The 15,085-nt window shown below is 36.7% G+C and overlaps 1 protein-coding gene across 1 annotated transcript in view; it reads right to left on the reverse strand.

The window, feature by feature from the left end:
• The window catches only part of CALCR (calcitonin receptor), a 150,196-nt gene that overhangs the window by 100,473 nt on the left and 34,638 nt on the right, over positions 1 to 15,085 (reverse strand). The gene's annotated exons all lie outside the window — the stretch shown is intronic.

Here is a 15,085-nt window from a genome sequence, read left to right on the forward strand (position 1 = left end):
TTATATTCCAGAAAGTTAAGTTTGAAAAGAGCTCTTTTCCATTAATGGGGTTCTCATGTAATTATGTGGCAGGTCAATATAATTGTCCCTTACTATGGAAATGAGAAAATACAGTGTCTGAGAGGTTAAGTGGTCCTCACAGGAATTCAGTGGCAGACAGAGGTTGTAAATCTATAAATCAAAATTTTTGCTTAGTGTAAGCTATGACCAATTCTGCTAATTTTATATTGGAACATTAGATATATTCTGTCCTGACAGCGGAGAATGCTCCTTATTCCCTTCCTGACTGCTAGACCTATCTGGGGACTCAGCAGGTGGACCAGTTTTTACATTCTAGAAACTATATAGATTATGTAACTATAGACTTTATTCTCACCTTTTAATTTAAATTTAATGTCACATTACACAAAAGGGTTGGCTCAGTTTCATTTATTTGGATCAATGTAATATATTAGACAGGAGGTCCATAATTTCCTTTATATAAAAAGTGCTTAAGATTATCCATAAGTGGTGCATTTTAAAATTCATTAAAGATCCTGACATGTTCTATTAGCAAGTTTCCAGGGAGCACAGATGGCAATTAATCACACAGGTGTTGGTGATTGAGGAGAGCAGCACCATCTATGAAAAGAACTTCTGAATCTCCAGAAACAAATAGTACTATTATTAAAGGCATCTCCTATCAATACTCCAACTTTCTTAGATCTTTATATAAATTCTTTGGCTATTAACCAACACATTGTACACCTTAAACTTACACAATGTTATATGTCAATTATATCTCAATAAAGCTGGGAAAAAATAAAAATTTTTGCTCATTTTAGAGTTTTCCAAATGGCTGAGTGATGGAAAATCCATCCTAGCAGAATAGATGGTCCTTTAAGCCAGTGGTCCTCCAAGTTTAGTCCCTGGACCAGCAGAATCCGCATTGCTTGGGAGCTTGTTAGAGATGCAAATTCTCTGGCTCCACCCCAGACCTACTGAGCCAAAAACTGGTGGTGAGGCCAAGCAATTAGTGTTTTTACAAAACCCTCCAGATGATTCCCATGCAAGCTAAATTTTGAGAACCTTTACCATAAGCTACGTGGAGGTGCCTGGAAAAAAAGGCTCCCCAGAGAGAACACAGTGGAATGTAACAATTAAAGTATTATAACTTATATTTAAATTATAAAACATCATTTGGTCATGGACAGTGTTTCTTCATTTTGAGCTCATTAGAATGTATTTAAATTAATAATTCATCAACATAGAACTATATGGATGCTAAGTGCAATTTCATTCTGTGAAGAAGAATTTGCTTTAGGCAATGGTGGAATGGAAGTTATTGAATGTGGTAACCTAGGTTGAGTTACTGTGAAAGTCTTTGCAGGCTGGCAGGGACCTGAGATGCTAAATTATAGCCGTTGGTGTTCCATATGTCCATCTTGCATGCTCTATGACTTCAGGAATATTTCCCTGAATCATACATTTCCTTTACATATCAAAAAACCAGGGCTGAAAATTATAAACCATCTTGGAAGATGAAGAAATTAGCAAATTGCCAATCTAGGGAGCCAATATGAAAAATAGTTCTTTTACTTGAATTTATTTTATCTTTATATATGCTTCAAAGCAATTCCAGAATTTCATGGACATATAAATATGTGTGGTCATACAATTATATTTGCATTCTTTTAATCCTACTTCTTTTATTCTGTTCATTCTTTATACTGGTTTCCATGTCAGCAGTGCCAATTGTAAAAGCCACTGCTAATGGAAGCTTAAAAGCAAACCAGCAAAAAGAACTCTCTAGCTTTAGGTTAATTGAAACAACCCAAAGATTTGGTGGCCAAAGTCTTAATCAAAATTCCTTCCCCAGTGGGGATGGGGGGAGGGCAATATAGAGGTAGGGGATTAAGAGTACAAACTGTTATGTATAAAATAAGCTACAAGGATATACTGTGCAACACAGGGAATATAGCCAACATTTTAAAACAACTATAAACAGAGTATAACCTTTAAAAAGTGTGAATCACTATATTGTACAGCTGTAATTTACATAGTATTGTACATCAACTATACTTCAATAAGAATTCAATTGTAGCTAAATTTTTTATATGATGAAATCATCATCAATGAATTATCACAAAAGTTGATTTTAAATTATAGCTGAAGAATATTTAGTATACTGAATAAATAAATCAGCAAAGCTAATAATATGGTTAACATTCACACTGTATTAAAAATATCATTCTTTCTGAGGTTTTAGAAAAACAACTTATACAAACTGTAGAAGGAATATGAGTTTTGTTAGTATGACCCCTGTTGAATACTCTCAAATACTATCTATAGGTAGCCATGCAGAACTAATTCCCATAACTGTGTGATATGAATAAAAGAAAGTAGTGGTAAATTAATCAAAGTGCTCATTATTTCAATATTTTCCTCCTTGTCAGTTTTGGGAAGGATACTGCATGAGTAAGTCTCTCTAAAGGCAAGTGCAGGCTCTATAACAAATAGCTATACACACAAGCCCCAAAGAGATTATATCCGGTGTTGGAAGGGTTTAGCTCCAAGAGTGGGATGGTGCTGAAGACAGAAAGGGACCTCATTTCAGTCTTTCACAGTCTCCTTCACTATCCACTAGTCATTGATGTATCTGTATAAGTGCTTCTGTTGTATGGGCCAACGTCTGCTGCATCTCCTTTTACCTTAGGCAGATATTCAGGAGGTTGGGTTTAAAAAGATCTCAAGCAGCAGAGAATGTAGTTTATTGACAGGATGCTTTACAGATAGATAATGATAGTAATGAGGAAGCTGCATAATTGCTCTTCGTGGTGGGCCAAAACCTCAGTCAATGGCTGATACATATGGAACAAAATTAAGGCACTTTGTTTCAGAACTGGAATGGTTCCCAAATTAGAACAGATCCACTAACAGTCCATCTGGCTAGGTTTTGGAATGGTGGACAGATTGTGGCCTATGAAAGCAATTCTTTAGAATAAAAATGGCAGGGGTGTTCCTTTGCCAATAAACCCAGAGGACTTTGTAGGAATTCAATACATATCTATATCAGAGAGCCTTGATTGCTCACATCCAAAGTAGAAAAATCTCAAAAAAAGACGTGAGTATTCAATGTCATTGGTGTGAAAGATAATTTCCCATTTCCTGGTCAATGCAGGAATGCTTGTCAAATTACATGTAGGATCAGCTCATTTAGCTGATATGCTTTATAAAAGATAAATGTACTGCCAAACTAGTGAGGAAAACAGTGCTCTGGCTTCCCTTCATATGACTCTGGTATACACAGGAGCCGCAGAGAACCAAGGCTTCTTTGGATCATGGTTAAAATTAGGGCTGGGCTTAAAATTTAGAAAGAAAGTGATCATATGTTCATAAAGGACTAGCAACTCCTTTAGTTAGTTTCGCCAGTTTCAAATACTACCTTTCTACTTAAAGAACCATCATGGAATAAAAGCCTCCAAAGGATTTACAGTTCTAGGATCAAAGAGAAGAGCTTTGATTTTTTTTTTTCTCTTAGGCACACGCAATCTAACCCAGGGAACACAGCCAGGGAGATCACCCAGCATGGACCGTGTCTCCTGGGCTTTGTGGTGTAACGTAAATTGGAGGAGCGAAAATCCTCTTTCTCCTTGGTCAACTCATGGCATTAGTGTAATGAAATGTTGCAACGCTCTGCCAAACCAAGGACAAGCAGACAGGAAATCCTGCAATAACAGAGGAAAGCCCAGCAGCATTGGGTGGTAGGGGACCTGGGTCATAATAGTCACTCAGTAAATAGTCTACTGAATAGAATAAATTAATTCTAAACTCAGCTCTGCTGATAACTACCGATTCAACCTTAACTATTTTTCTTTCCTGAACTTTCACAAAACAAGTGTGATAATGGTGCTTACTTCCCAGGACTCTGACATTCTAGAGGGACAATACCTAGAAACACATCTTGTGAAGGGTGAGGGATTAAAGATGGTATTTCTCTAAAAGTCACCTGGGGACTAACATTTTAGGGGATAAAAGTGGTGCCAATTTTTTCATTTTTATTCTTGTTTTATTTAACACAATTTAGGTAATCGAAATCGAAGAATACTCCCTTTTCCAAGGGACTCAGTTACATGATTTTCATTTGAACAAGCCAAAAGTGTGTCTGATGGACACTCATTTTTATTATATTAAGTAAAATGCCCAAGAGATGACTCAGCACTAATTATCCAATATGACTTTATTTTTGCAGGAAGTTCTAATCACCTTCCTAATCTGGCACTCTTTCCTCCAGAAGCCTGACACGTTTTACAAATTATGCTTCATATTTTCAACTGAAATACTGGCCTTTGACCGCTGTTGAAATGCCAAGACCAATGGGAGGGATAAAGTGCTAAGTGGCTATTGGTTTTTATGTTTTTGTGTTAATGAAACATCAAAGCTGAGGTTTCAGTGGGGGATGGTATTGAAGAAAAGATCAAAAAGACTTGGCATTGCTGATGTTTAGACACAAACTGGGAAGTTAGGGTGAGGAAATACACTGATATAAAAGGGTGTTCATTTCATCATTTTACTGTGGGTTCACTCTGAATGAAAAAGAGTAGGAAGGTAGGGGCCTTTGCTCATGAGGTTTAAGTAGATCTAAAATTTACAGAGATAAGCCACCAACATTTTAGTCTTTTTCCCCCTTGTCCAGTAAATTTTCAAAGTACTCGACTTTTTTTTCTGCCACAAATGTTATTTCTTTGGGAAATAAATCTGGGGGTCATTGCTCACAAATTTGGTGGCAGTCTGCTTTTACCTTCCTGATGTCTATTTAGCAGTTGGTATAGATACTCTTGTTACCCTAGAGACTAGCTCTCTGTCCCACATTTCGAAGTGGAAAACAAATCAAGCACCATTGGTTAACAAAAGATCCCTCTATCTAATAGAAGGATGATTTTGAAGATGCCACTTTAAATAGAATGATCTAAAGAAGAAAGTTGACTATGGACATTTTCTCAATGTTATAAAGTTCTGTATCAAAATAGCTAAATACAAAACAAAGAAACACAACTTAGTACACATCCATCAAATGTCTGGCAAGTATTTCACATTATCTCTAATATTTACAACAGCCCCAAAAAGTAGGTATTAGTAGTTCCTGTTGAGTAAAGCACAGGAGTAAATAAATGAGCCAGGATTTGTAAACTAGGAGAAGCCCATTCACTTCCCTCTGTACCATGATGCCTCTTAGGATGGGGTCTCCTCAGTCACAAGTGCTCAGAGATTGCAAACCTGACTCATTCAAAAATAACTGTCATTCTTTTGAATAAAGATGTAAATGCAGTTAGACATTATTTGTTTCTATCCATGTTAGTACCCCCTCCCCCCGAAATTCCTAAGTTTAACTAATTATGGTATCAAGATAAACCATTCTTTTGAAGAGTCTGCATTTCTTTTTTTTTGCTGTACGCGGGCCTCTCACTGTTGCGGCCTCTCCCATTGCGGAGCACAGGCTCTGGACGCACAGGCTCAGCGGCCATGGCTCACGGGCCCAGCCACTCCGCGGCATGTGGGATCTTCCCGGACCGGGGCACGAACCCGCGTCCCCTGCATCAGCAGGCGGACTCTCAAGCACTGCGCCACCACGGAAGCCCGAGTCTGCATTTCTGATGATGATAATGAGGGATTAGTAAACACCTATAGAACAGTGGTTGCAGAACTTAGCACAATATGGAGGTCAAACAAGTTTTATTACATTTTCTCTTCCTCCCTCATTCTTCGGTAAAATTATTGTATTCACAGGCTTTACTGAAGAGAGACACAGATGCTACAATAAATATTTACCCTTACACAAGTCCAGAGAGCCTACTGGGTGTTTAGAAATAGATAAATAATCCCATACAAAACTATTCAAATACACAAAAGAGAGAACACTTCCTGAGTTATACTAGGTATTTTATGTATACTGTCTCAATCTATATAAAAACCAAGAGAGAGAGATTGATTACTTCATCTTATACACGAGAGAAATGAGATTCAGGGAATCTTACTAATATCATTAAATTAGTCAGTGATAGAGCTGTGATGCTAATCTTCCTAACAGTAAACTATGTTGCCTCTCAACATTATTTACAGATTATTTTATGGCTATTCATAGTAATTCACCCGTAATTCCTCATGTGAATACACAGAAAAATAAGTGTTAAGTTTCACTGTCATTGAATCTTGCTGACCTGTGATTTTTAATTCTATGCTTATGCTCTATTTCTCCACGTACAATCAGCATTTCTTCTAATTGTAAGACATAGCTTATATGAAATCCTGGTAATTGCATAACTGAAATCTATTGGATAATTTATACCAAACAAGATGAAATGCAAATTTTATTCTTCATATTAAATAAAATTCCACCTGACTGGGTACTTCACCATGGAAGCTTAAATTTCTTAAGTGCATAGGCCTGTCTTGTTTAACATACACTCAAGTTTGCGGTTTTTGAATGAGTGAATGAACTAATGTCCTCACTGAGACCAAAAGGTACCTCTCCTTGGCTTAGTAGTTGTCACTTGAGGTATATAGAAAATTGCCAAAGAATTTCAAAATTGAAAGAATTTCATATTGAAAACCAGAAGTAAATAAACTTGCTTTACCTACTCAGGGCTGGATATGCTCCTTAAGCAGTTGCCCTTGGCCTAAGAGGCAGCTTGATTATTTCTCTGATCTAATTATGAAGTTAGGCATAAACTGAGCCAGTGTGGGACTTTTGAACTGCTAAACCATACTGAGCTCTGTCTGCTAATGCCATGATATTAAAAGTTCTCTGGTTAGAAACAAAATTTTCAAAATTTTTTTTAACCTTGGAATAGTTATTTGCATCCTCTCAAATCTTTCAAGGTACCTTATTAACCCTTGTTGTATTAAATAATTTTACCTATTTATTTAATATCATATGTGTTTATATGCATCTACCAAAACAGAAAATGCATCCAGGGTAGTATTTTGCTATTCTGAGGAGAAGGAATAAGTTAGTTGGTAAAGCTGTCCAGAAGTTCTTTCTCGCTTGTAGTCATTGATTTTAAGCTTCGAGTGTGTGGAGGAAGTATAAGAGCATTTTAAAAGTGCAAAATAAATCTAGAGCTGTTTTCTATGCTGAAGGCTTTCTGCCCTCAGACAGTCACATGCTATTTCATGGAAGTGAGTGGCACACTTTGCCACTAGTCCTGGACATTAGTTTTTTTCTTGTTCTACTGATCAGCTTAGAGATCACTCTTTTTTAATTTTTAATTTAATTTTTTTAACATCTTTATTGGAGTATAATTGCCTTTCAGTGGTGTGTTAGTTTCTGCTTTACTTTTTTTTTTTTTTTTTTTTTGCGGTACGCGGGCCTCTCACTGTTGTGGCCTCTCCCGTTGCGGAGCACAGGCTCCAGACGCGCAGGCTCAGCAGCCATAGCTAACGAGCCCAGCCGCTCCGCGGCATGTGGGATCCTCCCGGACCAGGGCACGAACCCGTGTCCCCTACATCGACAAGCGGACTCTCAATTTAGCACTTTGAGTGAGAAAGTGCTCATTTGTTAGGTTATCCATAGAACCACAGTGTATAGGAATGGATTAAGACAAAAGCTGGTGGTGCAAGGGGGCACAGAGCCCATGTTTCCAAACAGGCTTTTGTCTCTTTATGATGCTGCACTGGACAATGTCCTGCAGGTTTGTGGATATCAACTTTGTATAGCGTTTTATTAGTCTAGTCTTACATTATACTTTTTCAACTTTTCAACTTTTCTTTTTGGTAGTAATACAATTGAATGTTTTTCATATCTAAAACATAAATGAGTACTTATAGGTATAACTATATGTCTCTTATCCCTTTTTCATTTTGTAGAACCCCATGCTTTCCAACTTAAATATTTTCTCTAGTTTTTCCTATTATTATTACTTTTAGCTTAGTCTATGTAACTAGCTTCTTATTTGATCATTTTAAAATAATTTTGTTTTTAAAATTAACAAATATAATTCTCCTATCAATCATGTAACCAGATTGTTACAATTCTTTCCATGAATCACTTTCTACAAACCTCTTGTCCTTGTTTATAATCCTATGCTATGCTTTAAACCATTTTTTACTATATATATGTATACATGTATAATATTCAAATATATATAAAATTTACAATATATGAATTCAAACCATCTGGATGACAAGTCCACATTTTTATTCTCTTACATAAGGTCAAATAACATGTTTGATAGTTTTTTTTCCACCTTACCAAATTAATGAAGTTGACTAGTTGTTATGGGACTCTTTTAGTCAGGGCCTAAGACAATTCATACTATTCCATTCATAAATGTAAATTTACTTTATTTAGAATGGGTACTATTAAATATAAAACTTTTCAATTTTTGTCTAGTAGAATATTAGCCAGGTAGTATGTGCTTAACATGTGCCTTAAAAAAAAATAACTAACTGATTTACTAAATTGTAGCAGTGATCACTTTGCTATGATGATGGATAACTAATGAAGGACATGGAAAACGTAATAGGGTACTAACTTACAATTTAATTTTTAATCAACCTAAACATTCAAAATATGTAAATGTCATAAAGTCTCTTCCTTCATTGGGACAATTGTGGTTACTGTAATAGCAAAAACAATCAAGAATGTATAATTATATGTTCTGATGAAAAAGCAGACAGACCTGGATAAACTTTTAGTGTGTTTGATTTTCTGGATAGGTGATTATATGGTTTATTCTTGCCCTCTGGGATATTCCTAGCATTTTTAGTGCAAAGAAGTGTTTATCTCCTGTCTGAATTCCTTCTGCTACAGTTTTATGACAGTTATTCTACTTGTACCTTCAGTAGAGGTGGTGAACATTTGGTTAGCATTATCAATCCATTTGACATCACTGTGTGCTCAGATCCACCCTCAGGTTAGTGTTTCTCTCCTGGACTAGACAGTTCTGATCCGCTTAATGTTAGGTTTCTCTATCTTTAAAATACGTTAGTCTTCTCTCCTGTACTCTAATGGTTCTTAATCTTTTCTTGGTTTGCAGACCCTTTTGAGAACCTGATGGAAGTCATGGAGTCTCTCTCCAGGCAGATAGGAAACCATTCAAGAGTCTGTGCACATTTCGGGATATAGTGCACATTTCAGATGATGGCTATTGAAATAAGAATCTCCTCAGGTGGTTGTGTAAATAGTAGATTCCTGAGGCTAACTCCCTGAGTACTAATTGGTGACAACTGAATAAGCACCTAGAATCTGCATTTTAATAAACTCTAGGTGACAATGATGCTTGAAGATTGTGCCATACTCTGAGATATATGAAGACTGCACCGTACTCCTCTGGAGTCTAGGAGCCTCAGATGAAGAACTTCCACTCTATGTTCTCTCCAGGTTTTACGTTTCTTAGCTCCTAGAAGAATCTAAACTTAGAGACCTTACATACTTTATTTAGTATATAACATGTTAATCCAAATCTCCAGGGTAAGGATTTATGAAATCCCAATCACATATCAAAGTCCCATTTCCTCCCTGAAGTTTTCTGTGAATTTTTAAGCTCCTAATGGTTTACATTTATTGACTGTATCACTTGTTTGGCAAAGCTATTATGTTTATGTATTTAAGATCTTGGTTGCTATTTAGAGGAGGCATATGATTATCTTATTTCTCCCATTTTGATCACAAGCTTTTGAGGACAAGGATCTAGTACAGATCCATATAACCACTGATTGCTCAGCCCAGTGTCCCAGGAAAAGTAAAAAACTTAATAAATCTTTGCTGGTTGATAAATGCATGATTAAAGGAATACATGTTCTTCTGAAATCAATTCTCCTTAAGAGTCTTTGACAATGTACTCTTTGGCCAATGACATCCAAGGAGTCATTTCCACATGGCACAGGTCTCTGGAATCAGATATATGTGACCTAGGATAACATTCCAGATCTGATATTTGTTTGTTGTGTGTTCTTGGGCAAGCTACTGAATGCCTCTAAAAGGCTCAGTTTTCCCATATGTAAAACAAGGATAATGAGAACATTTCTATCACAGGATTGTTGTGAGTATCAAAATGAATTAATAGAGGCAAAATGCCCAGCACAGTGCTGGCATATGGCAAGTACTCAGTAAGAGTTAGTTGTTTTTTGATTTCTTGGTGATGCTGGCCCCCAAATTTCTGCCCCCAAGTGTACTGTCCTGGTATAATCCATTGTCATTGAGTTGGGGCAGGACTGTGAATAAATTCTAATTCACTCCCATGATTAGGCTATGTTATATGGCAAGAGCAAAGGGTTTTTACAAATATAACTAAGGTCTCAAATCTATTGACTTTAGTTAATCAAATGGGAGATTTCCTGGGTGGGCTTGAGTTAATCATGTGGGTCTTTAAAGGAATTGTACCCTTCCGGAAATTGAAAATTTAAAGAATAAAGGGACTTATGGCCATGGCTACATGATAAGAAACTATAGGTAGCCTCTAGGAGCTAAGAGCAGTCCCTGCCAATAGTTAGCAAGAAAATGGGGACATCAGTCCTACAACCAACAAGGAAACAGGACCCTCTATCCTACAACTACAAGAAATTAAATTCTGCCAACAACCTTGAAACATTCTTGGAAGAGAACTCCAACTCTGATGAGATCAGAGCAGGACTGATACCACGAGTTCAACCTTGGGAGACCCCACCCAAGCAGAGTACCCACAGCAGCAATAGAAAACCAATACATTGCATTAAAAAGCTTGTGAGTGCTGACTGAAGTTGTCTAAAGTACAAATTACACCTTAAGTTTTCAAATCTGAAAAAAAGTTACTTGCAAATAAGAGAAAGGAATAGGTAAATGAACCACTTTCTGTTTCTGTATATGCTTCCTCTAAAATTCCTATTGTGATTTGGCATTCCAAGCTGGTTTTCCTAACACCAGAACCAAATATATGTTAATTATTCATTGTATACAACATCACAGTGTTTCATTAAGAAATAGTTTATGGCCCCCCTTTTCCGTGACACACAATCAATACATTTTGAAGCATTTTTGTATGTTTAATACGTTTTCACAATGGAACATATTTCTGAATGCACTTCTATAATGGAATCATGACATGTCTTAGCTGTGTGTACAAACAGTCTCTACTTAAAGACATTCTTTTCAACATAACACAGCTAATAAAATTTCTAAATATGGATCATTTTATACTATTAACCACAAAAACCAAACCCAGAGTTAAATTCTTGCTTTGCCATCTCAGTGATTTACACATATAAATTAAAAAGGGAAAATAATCAAACAGAGACAGCTAGAGTTTGTCTTCCATATTAAACTGAAATAGATTGAAGTTGGGAAGTGTTGATTAAGCTTGTACCAGCGCTTACGAAGCTCTCTGAGAAGCCACTGTCTTTTAGAAGAGGGGCAGGAAGCAAGGGAATGTTAGAGTTTATAGCAGAATGCCAGATATTTAGAATTTCTCCAGGTCCTTTGTCTATGTTAATAAAGATATGCATCACCCCAAAAGTAGAATAGCTGCAATTCTAACCAAGCCTTTTGAAAAGATAGAGTATATAGGTGTAATTTAGAGCTGTGAATGTATAATTTGGCCACTACTAACTTAAACATTTTCAGTTCAGCAACTTAATAAAGAAAAGCATTTACAGTGTTTCACTTTACTAAATAAAGTACATGAGTCCACTGAGAAGTACCTCCCCAGGGAACCTAATGTATATTTAGGCTATAAAGTAGGTGTAAAGTTGGATCCTTATTTTATTTTCTCCTGCCTTGTCAGATATTGAACATACACCAAAACATATGAGAATGCAAAAAAATAGCATTAAAGGAAAACCGTGGAAGATCTAGTGAATTTCATTATATTCTTTAGTCCTAACTGCTGAAGAAAAAAATCCAAAAAGAGTATATTTATGTCCTTTATGTAGAACATTAAGCTAGAACTAGTTTTGCACAACTCCATTTGAGCTTTCAATTCAGCTCAGCTTTGATTTTGACAGTTTTAAGTGTCTGAGTGGGTGTCTTTTTTTCTTAATGTTTTCCCTTTGTAACTGACAATTGTCACTTCAAGGTATTTTTCAAATAATTTTTTCTAGGATTTAATTATTAGATACATCAAAATAATGTGGGTTTTTTTTATCATCAAGCATTTACAAAAATGTGACTGATAATTGATAGAAAATGGTCATAAACAATCCCAGGTATCACTAGTCTCATAGAGGAACAATTAAGGGGGAATATGATGGGAATTCCTTTGATAAAGAAAAATACTACACAGCATATACACATGAGCTATGAATAATATATTTTAAAAGAAAAAAACAGGGCTTCCCTAGTGGTGCAGTGGTTGAGAGTCCACCTGCCGATGCAGGGGACACGGGTTCGTGCCCTGGTCCAGGAAGATCCCACATGCCGCAGAGCGGCTGGGCCCGTGAGCTATGGCTGCTGGGCCTGCGCGTCTGGAGCCTGTGCTCCGCAATGTTAGACGCCACAACAGTGAGAGGCCTGCGTACCACAAAAAAAAAAAAAAAAAAAAAAAAAAAAGAAAAGAAAAAAACACAATTAGCTATAACCCTGAAAGCAATATTATTATTTGTATTTAAATGGTTTATAGGAAGACCATCACTTAGTTGAGATGTGTTAGACTTAGGTTTAAAAATTTGAGAGACATTGGTCCAGGTAGTTTTAAAAATATATTATTTGTCTAGATCAGATGCAGGGGCTACATACTGAGTTAGAATTTTACTGAAAGCAGTGAAGGTACGGATGCAGCAAATTACACTGATATGGAAAACTTGTATAAAAAGAAGGAAAAATTAACAATCAATTCTGAGAATATATGTATGAGATTGAAAGATGTAAAACTTTTAAGAGCATTTATTTTAAGTTATCTCCTTATATAAATAATTTGGGAGCATTTACTATCCAGAGAAATGAAATGGCCAGCCTACAATCAGGCCGAGCAATTGATTTCAGTTCTTCTGACTATCTTGAGCTGGATTCTACTGTGGCTCCAGGATTTCACTCAGCTCTTTCCACTATATTAGCAACCTCAATGACTTTAAATATTGCATTAGGTGTTTTCACAGATCCACAGAAACAGAATGCACAAAAGCCAGTCCAATTTTTTTCTAGTGCCTTCCAAATGGAATTCTGGGGACTGGCAAGAAGCGTAAATTTCTGAATCTGACCTAAGTGTGGAGTTTGGAGTACTGCCCTGCCTAATGTATTAAAATTTTTAAAGAGATAATTAAAATATTCTACCAGTCAAACAAAATGAACCTGTAGCCAACTCCTGTGTGCTGGTCACTAATGGTTCACCTCTACTCCACCACCTTTTTTGGGGGTGATCTCATTTTCTGTCATGGCCACTCTCTAGTTCATGTTCTCAGTGTCTTGCGGGACACTGGCCTCCCTTCAATTCTTCAAATGCACCATAGAGCTGGTGCATGTTCTGATTCCTTTCTTTGGATCAGAACCCTGCTTTGTCCTTCAGAGGGCTCAGCTGAAGTATCACCTCTTCAGGTAGGCCTTCTCTGACCACCCTATTATTCTTTATCCTATTGCTTTCCTCTATTGCATTTATTATCATGTATATTTAAATATTCCTCACAGACAGACCAGTGTTCATCCAGTCCCAGTACTACGTGTGGCCTATAGCAGGTGCTCAGTAAGTTTTTGTTGAGTGAATGAATGAATGGATGCTCTAAGAGTTAAGGGAAGGTCTCCTGGAGGAAATGATTTTTAAGTTGAAAGCCCAAGAGATCTAAGAGTTAGTTAGGAAAAGGCTTGCTGGGTGGGAAACATTCCATGGCAAAGGCTGTGATGGGGAGAGAGCATGGTGTGCTCTGGGAACTGCAAGCTTTCCTGTGACAAGATTCTAGAGAGTAAGAAGAAAGAGGCAGTCCCATGTCTTTGTATGGCCTGAACTGGAGGACCCATGTCAAAGAAGGGCAGTTGTTCTGTGCCATGGACATCACAGGTCTGCAGGGGAAGAAAGCAGACAAGCAGAGAGCTGCAGAGATGAGAGCTAGAAAGTACTGCTAGGCTACTTGCAGATTTTCAATGTCTAGTTCCATTCCCTAGAGGGCGGGGTGGGAGCAGGGAGAGGGTAGCTGCTTTCAGTTTCTGTAAGCTGTACTAGGAGGCTTCCAACAAAATACTAGTTGCTAAGGAGACTGCAAATTAGTTTCTGTTCTGAGCAATCAAAAATACTGATGAATTCAGCAGGATTTGAGGGGCTGATAGTTCAGTTTTGGACTTGGTGAGTTTTTGGTAGCTGTGAAACAGTCCCATGAGTACAGTAAGTAAGGAGACAAGAGTCAACAGTTAGGATACGGTTCTCTTGCATGGAGGGCAGGTGAATACACTGTCCACTTAAATACAGTCACTCTATCTTTGGTAAAACTGTAGTTGAAAGTATTTTGTACTGAAGCTCAACATTTTTCAGAAATGGAACCATGAGATAAAATTTTGTTTGAAGTGAGATCCGGTAAAAAGTTTATCTTTGCTGATACACTTTCTAACTTTTTTTGATCTTTATGTAACCCAATGTGTTTCTTTATTTCATTTATTTACAGGAAAATTGGAGGCAAATTTGGTGTCCAATGATAATTTATTTTAAATGCCTAGTAAAGTCTACTTTTTCTTGTTCCTTTAAAATAATTTGTATTCTGCTTTATCCCCACTCGTCCACTTTTTAAAAAACAAATGATCAAACTTGAAGACAACTCTAAAGAAAAGATATACATCTTCTTTATATTTAAGTGGTATAACAGAGAATGGGAATAAATAAACACCTGCATTCCTCTGTAAATCAACTTAATTCAACCTCTCTCTTCCTCATTTATCATCAATCAGGAAGGATTTAATAGAAAACAGTTCAATGTCAGTAGCAAAAAATTCAATTTCATTAAGAAAAATAACAAGTGAGTTGGCATTAAAACTCACTGTAGCCTTGTAAAGGCTGCAAAACTTCAGATGTGTGTTGAGTTTATAATTAACCTGTGATTGCCATGCAAATTGCATGTGCAAATTTGCAGTGCAAATTCACTCTGGGCTGAACAATAGATACAGATTGGATTATAAACTCCAAATTAGCAAAATCAAATTACTGCTTGTAAATGA

The sequence above is a fragment of the Globicephala melas genome, chromosome 9, assembly GCF_963455315.2.
Source record: "Globicephala melas chromosome 9, mGloMel1.2, whole genome shotgun sequence".
Classification (NCBI taxonomy): domain Eukaryota; kingdom Metazoa; phylum Chordata; class Mammalia; order Artiodactyla; family Delphinidae; genus Globicephala; species Globicephala melas.